The sequence below is a fragment of the Curcuma longa genome, chromosome 8 (assembly GCF_044706935.1).
Source record: "Curcuma longa cultivar G26 ecotype Majalengka, Jawa Barat chromosome 8, ITB_CL_G26_1.1, whole genome shotgun sequence".
NCBI lineage: Eukaryota > Viridiplantae > Streptophyta > Magnoliopsida > Zingiberales > Zingiberaceae > Curcuma > Curcuma longa.
In genome coordinates, this window is record NC_133868.1 from 9413529 (window position 1) to 9421100 (window position 7572).

At 36.3% G+C, this 7572-nt stretch overlaps 1 pseudogene; it reads right to left on the minus strand.

The window, feature by feature from the left end:
* Positions 1–1839: 1839 nt before the first annotated feature.
* On the minus strand, positions 1840–7572 carry LOC141833743 (serpin-ZX-like; annotated as a pseudogene).

Below are 7572 nucleotides of genomic sequence, written 5' to 3' on the forward strand. Positions count from 1 at the left end.
ATGATAATGATAGAAAATGAGAAGCTGTGAGAAAACTTGAACCCTCTTGGTGATATTTCGCAATTAACTAATTCCTTGAATCTGGTCAGGAAGTCACAGTCCAATGGCCAGACATGATTAAAGAAATACCTTGCCTTACCTCACTTGAAGATTGTGTTGAGATTTTACATCTCCTACAGATTTAGATAGAGACCCGTATCGATCACGACCAGCATCGATCTCATCCACTGCAGCTGAAAGATCACACAAATTAAACTGTTGCCAAAAATACTACAACCATAATGTTACAAGACCTTTGGAACAAACTATAATCGCTCAAAGAATCAATTTGTTCAGTCAATAGAAAGTAATAGAGAACAGATGAAAGGAAGTACGAGAATTATTTATTGCTAATCCTAATGCATCACTCGGGAGCATATTATACTTTATTAATCACCAAAATAATCAATCTGTTCAGTCAGTAGAAAGAAATTGAGAACAGATGTAATGAAGTACAATAATTATTTATCACTAATCCTAATGCATCACTAGCGAACAAAAAACACTTTATTAATTGCTACGGAATCAGTTGAAAGCATCTGCGATACATCGTAAATAAACTAAATGATGTATCATAGAATCTAATTATCACCGTCTGCCTATAAGACTACATTGGATAAAACGAAAAATTGAATGAAATGACAAATCAAAATGACTGACCTGAATCGCGAGTCAAAATCATTGTCTCTTATTTGTCGTCGAAAAGTTCCTACCAGTACAACGGAATGATCTTCTACACAGATCAGGCAACAATCAGAACCCTTGTCTCAATGGAGAAGATGAGTGAGGAAGGAGAAGAGTCCACCAAATCCTCAAAATGCTCAAATATTTTTTGACTTTTTCCTTATATATCTTGGCCCATCCTACAGGGACCATTCACTTAAAGTCCATAACCCATTAATATTAACGAACCAAGTTAACAGATCTTTAAATGCAATCCACATCCAATAGTATAAACCTCTTTCATGATTAAGTATTAGATCACTTAGTTGGGATTTAATTCTTTAATGACAATTATTGTGTGTGTTGTTAATCGTGTAATAGTCTACCAAATAGAGACTTAATCCTTTAATTTCTCACTTGGACTATACGTGTTACTGTATATACCACACAATACCTTAGTTGAATTCAACATGTCAAAAATTTTATGAATTAAATATCCTTTTAAATAATTTGATTCATTAATTCAATTAGTACAAGACTAAAGAAGTCAAGTTATTATAACTGTAACATGATTCAATAGTAATCATAGTATTAATTTTATTAACGATATAGATAAAATGTGGATATGTAGGAAAATGATACGAATGTGATCTGTATATGCTCATTCTCAAAAATGACCCAACCTAGATCCAATTCCGATAGTTTATGCTAAACCATAGTGGTAAACATGATTCAACCTTATGACTCAAAATTGAGTTCTACATCATATTTACAAATACCGTATGCAAATCCGTAATAGTAAATCATGATGTCTTTATGTCAGACAGTCAAAATCTCATACACATGTAAAAACTTTAATACGTACAATAAATCAAAAATATGTGCCATTAATACATCAAATACAGGTGAAGAAAGAGAAAAGTCAACCAAATCCTATACCTTGGCCCATCCTATCCTACAGGGACCATCTACTTAAAACTCATAACACGTTTACAACTCATTCATCATTTGTTGTGTGTATTGTTAATCGCATATTAGCTCATCAAATAAAATGGAGACTTAATCCTTCATTTCATCTGTATCTAATTATATGTATCTGATATTGAAAATAGCTGCAGTAAAAAATGACAAAACAAGTTAGAATGAATTGGCATTTAACGTCTGTCTTATTACAGGAAAAACAGAACATTCGTCACACGAACCAGCAAATGTTCTTGCATGAAACCCGGTACATTTTTCGGAAAAAAAAAAAAGATTTGCCAAGTTCCAAGGAGATTGATACCACATTTATAGCTTACTGCACAATTGATGGATTAAGAACATGCCCAGTGAACAACACCACTCCTGTCATGTCTTCTCTAATCAGCAACATAAATGGGTGATCAGCTTCAAAGTCCAGAGGATTCCTAGGTAACGACAATGATTTTAGAATCACCACTGCAGCAGAAGCAGCAGCTGCTTCTGTTCCTTCTTCATTGACTTCAATAAAGGATTTGTGAAAAATTGATGATCCATAGAGGCTACGTCCAAAAGGAAAATCCCCCATTTCTGACAAATCTACATCTGCACTGAAAGGTGATACCAGACCCAAACCTTTCAACACGGCAGATGCTTCAAATCTGAATCATATCTTGAATTTGGGCAGCCTGAATTTATTCACTTCAACCTTTTGCATGGGAAGATAACGTGTAAGAGCTCAGATACACTGTTTAACTTCTCCTCTAAACCCCATAGACCATCTTTTGCGTCTGGCAAAACAACGATATACATGGAGAATGACCTTTTATCTGCACCTTGCTTATAGGGAAGCCTAAAACCTTGAATCCATCATATGAGGATAAAAACTGTTTTTTCTACTGATGTTCCATTTAGCAGGTAAAATTGAAGAGTTCAATGTCTTGGATGCATCAAACTTTTCAGTCCAGGAGCCTTTGAAGTAGAGTATGTTGGGATACAATCAAAGTTCTACATTGAAAATATATGAAAAAGATCATAGGTTATAAAATAGTACATCTCCATCCTGACAAATTTAGTTTGTATAGGCATTTTGGATGCAGCTAGTGAAATAGCTGCTCTGGCTACAGTTTCAGATACTCCACCCATTTCATAAAGTATTCGACCTGGTTTAACAACGGATACCCAATATTCGGGGGATCCCTTCCCCGAACCCATACGTGTTTCTGCGGATCTTACTGTAACAGGTTTGTCGGGAAATATGCGTACCCATATTTTTCCACCACGACGCACATATCGTGTCATTGCTCTTCGCCCTGCTTCTATTTGTCTAGCTGTGATCCAAGTGGGTTCGAGTGCTTTAAGAGCATATCTGCCGAAACAAATATGATTGTCGCGACAAGATATTCCCTTCATTCTTCCTCTATGTTGTTTACGAAATTTGATTCTTTTGGAGTTAAGGGGCTCCCAGTGGTCCTTTATTTGAGGGGTAAATTGTTGGAATACAATCAAAATCCCATATTAGAAATACATGAAAAAGATCATGAATTTATAAAATGGAAGATATTTCTATTGGTATGAGGTCTTTTGGATAAAACCCAAAAATAAAACCGTGAGGGCTTAAGCCCAAAATAAGCAATATCATACCGTTGTGGAGATATGTGTGGATTCCATCAGACCTATAGAGTGCATTTCCCAACACCCTAGTGCCTTTACACCAATCTAGCGTTTTCAACCCAGGGGTTAACTTCACTTAGAGCCGCATCAGCCTTTATACAAAAAGCAAAAAATTCAGTATAATGAAAAAAAGGGACAACTATCAGAAATGAATATCATGATCACCTTCTGAAACAACTCCAAAACAACGGTAACTGAACATCTAGAATGCTATGCATAAAGGTAGTAAATATGCAACCAACTAATTTTGTAAACCATGAAACAATGAGAACATTTTACATTTTCCCATTCACTTCCTTTTTATATGGCTCCATTAATCCTAGATAAATGGCACCATTAACTACCGATCATGTTGGAAATGAATGTCAGCGGATCAAAACAATGGATTCTCAATTCATAGCAATGGCAATATTGAAACACATCCATTTCTTTAAGTCTCAATTCGTAACAATGGATTTACTTTCTTGGGTACATTATCATCCTCCACTATGAGTACGTTAGATTTCCCTCAATGAGAGCCTTCTGCTTCTGATTATTTTCTCCAAGTTAAAGGGCATTATCTAACTTTTCGAGGGATATTTTTCTTCTTGTGATTTAGGAATTTTCGAAAATCCTTCCAAGAATGTGATGAGGATTCATCAAAGCTCTTTTTTCCTCTCTTATAATTGTTTAAGAATCCTGTGCAACTTATAGAATACTTCCATTACACTATTATTATCTACCAAGCAGAAATATTAAATTTACTAACAAAGAACTTTTTGTTTACCACGTCATGTGATATGAACATTTCTTCTTGCATACCCTAAAGTTCCTTGATCATCACATGTCATTGGTATACGTCGAACGTATCATTTGACATTTAGTTTAGGATGTGGCCATGACACATAAGATCATCACTCTCCCATTTATTCCTCGTAGAGCTTGGAAGTGTTGAGGACATAGACCACCTTCAACATTGTGAAACAAAGATGCATCTCTTTTGCCCACGTAAAGTTAGAACAAACAAACCTTTCCAATGTACAAAACTTTCCATCTCCTTAATCATCAAAAGGGTTATGTTCCCTAGTAAAAAATTAAGGCTTAAGAATGATGAGAAATGATCATCCCAACGGTGTCCAATCAAGGTCCCAAATTTCCTTTAAGAAACAATCAACTGTGAAAAAAGAGTCTGTGATCCACTTGACTCAAAAATAAAGTTGTCAAAATTCACTTATCAAAGTGTACAATTTCAATAGTCAAAAATTTATCTATAGAGGAAGAAGGTTGTTGTTGTTGGAGGGAGAGAGAAGTTTGATTACTTACTGAATTTTCAATTGATTTTGAGTGTTTAACCTAGCCTAGTCCTTGTTTTCGACTAATCCACACCCTTTTAATGGGAATCTTTTGAGATGCAACCATCTAGGTTTGAGTTGGGCCCTTGGATGATTTGGACGATCCGGAATATCACCAATTTAAAACAATAGTTCATCAAAATTTGCTAGGTCGCTAGACTGCATCACTTGGCCTGAAATAGGACCATTGGCGCACAACCCCTAGGAATACCCATTGTCCTACTTGTTGGCCTAGCAAGAGAGTAACATCCTGCATGGCAATTAAATGAATGTGGCTCGCAATAATGCATATGCAGGAAGTGCAAAGTATGTCAACGAAGTGCCATATTGCACCTCATGTGCATCATCCAGACCTTTTCTACCACTGCACTGCACCTCCTATGCAAGTTCCATAGCATATGCAAAGTACATGGTGCCTCTGTTATTTTCACCTTTTTCAAAACATGATTTTATTGACACATCTACATTTAAATATCCCAAATTCCCTCCAAAACGCTAGATAGAGTCTAAGTTCTCATAAGCTCTAAAGATCCCTTCATCTTCTTCCTTCTATATGCTTTGGAAATCCTTTTTGGATTATTATGAAGATCGCCAACAGATCAGTTGTGATAAAAGGAACATGCAAACACATTTCGTCCATTTTCTAGCTTAAACCTTGAAACTAAAATCAGACATTTTTAGCATAGTAATTCCTTATTACCACAGTAGTTTAAAATTGAAGTTCCCTTCAATGAAGAAACAAAAATTAGCAATAGCCCACATGTGAGATATTAAGGCATATAGTCAATACAAGAAAAAAGAAATTCTACTTTCAGTAAATTGGACACAGAACTACAATTCCAAGTGACAAAACTTCAAGAAAACACCACCAACGCAACTATGATGTTCTATTATTTCTCTATGAATCTTAAATTATGTGGACACCTTTGTGGCATATAACAATAGTATTTTGACAAACCATGGAACTGCACTCTCCAAGTGTTAAAACTCAGAGGAAATGGCATGCATGTATCGAATGACTTTCCATAATGGTCTTCAGTGAAAATTAAAGCATTTGAATGCTTCTCTAGCATAGAATAATATTTGAGATATCTTTATAGCCAAAACATGCTATCGCTATCCAAGTGGTTAAAACAAAGAGAAAACAACACAAATATAACTAATAATGCCTCATTATGTTCTTATGTGAAATTAGAATGCTCAGACATCTTTTAAAAAGCATGATTCTAACAGTATGATTTAACAAAAAAATCATGTTTCAACAATGGTTGGTTTTGCAAAACCTATATTATATTAATTTTCTTCCAAAGTTGTTTCTCAAGAGGAAGCTAAGGCCTACAGCCGATGGCCAACTCTGGTAAGGCTTCAGCTAATGGCAAACAATCAACTCTAATGAAGTCCAACAGTTGGGGATCAATGGAATCCAAAGTAGGAGAATTTTGCAGGGAAAAGAGAAGGGGGGTGGGAGACTTTTTTGAAATTGAAAAAAATGGTGAATATACTGTTATTGCTTATGTAGTTCTTATCCTGCAAATTGAACTTGCAATATTTTTATAAATGTTCAACATAAATTATGGTGACACCTGAATAATAAGGACGCCATTTCTTTTGTATCTTTGGTGGAATGTCTGAAATGTAACCATATCTAAATTTGTGATCTACAATACATCAGGCTCCTCAAATCTGTGAAGTAGAGACTAGAGAGGTGCCTTGATCTTTGATAAGGCTACAATGACTGCTACCTAGATCAGACTGTCATTGAATCACAGTGCTAAATTTTAAAACAAAAGAAGGTAAATGATGTTGGTGAAAAAACACGAATAACCAAGTAGTAAGAAGGTTGATCAAGGTAGCAGAACCAACTCTTTCTTTCTCACCAATACTCTATTATAGCATTTTCTTTGAACACGGATATTTTCCAAAAAAAAAATATACAAAGAAACATGTGAAGAGAACAAGATTAAAACACCTTACTCACTTAATAACTTAATATTGTCAGATAATTTGCAAATGACACATAAGAAGCTAGATAGAATAATTCACAGTGATACACTACTAGCATCAAATTTACAGTTTGCGCAAAATAAGATTCTACAAGTGCAAGCATACAGAAATCAAAATGCATAAAGCTAGCATTTTGAAGACATTGTGCCGTTGACAGCCAAATATTCTCTTAGAACTCAACATAGTTGTACAAATTAGGAATAAGAATATGGCAAAAAATTGGGCAGGGGACCAGCCTCAACCCGTGGACAGAAGTATCAACATGATAAGACCCGCTACTAAAGAGAAGAGAATGAAGGTGGAAATCATGAATTTGCAGGCAATGAATCTAGTGCAACCAAATCCTACTGGAATGGCTTCGACGATCAAATGGTACAGGAAATAAACATCGCCATGCGCTATGCCATTTCTAATCGCCAGCTAATAACCGATATTTTGTGAAAGAAATGCGTATCATATACCAACATATATCGTCTTCTAGTATTTCCTAAATTAAAACGATGTATGTAGGGGGGAAATCTCACCTTGGTTTGGAAATCCACTGCTTCGGCCTCCGCGTTAAAAGTATTGATGACGATATCATTAAAGGAAGGCTTCAGCGGTAGCGAGGAGTCAACGAAGATTCGGAAACCCTTGGCCCGCCGCTTGGCGACCCGTCAGCAAGGACGAGTGCGACTATCCGCGAGGAGAGGGAGCTGAGATTGGCTAGCTTTCCACTGCTGATGCCGAGGAAGGAGACGGTTCGGTCGAATGTGTAACCACTGGAGCCGGCAGCAACGAGGGCGAGATGGACGGACAAGGGAGAGAATACGAGGTTGTTGTCGGAGGCGATGACCGCGCCGACGTGCTTCGAGAGGGAGATGGCGAAGGAGGTTTGGCGACAGATCAACACCCTCAAGTCCAT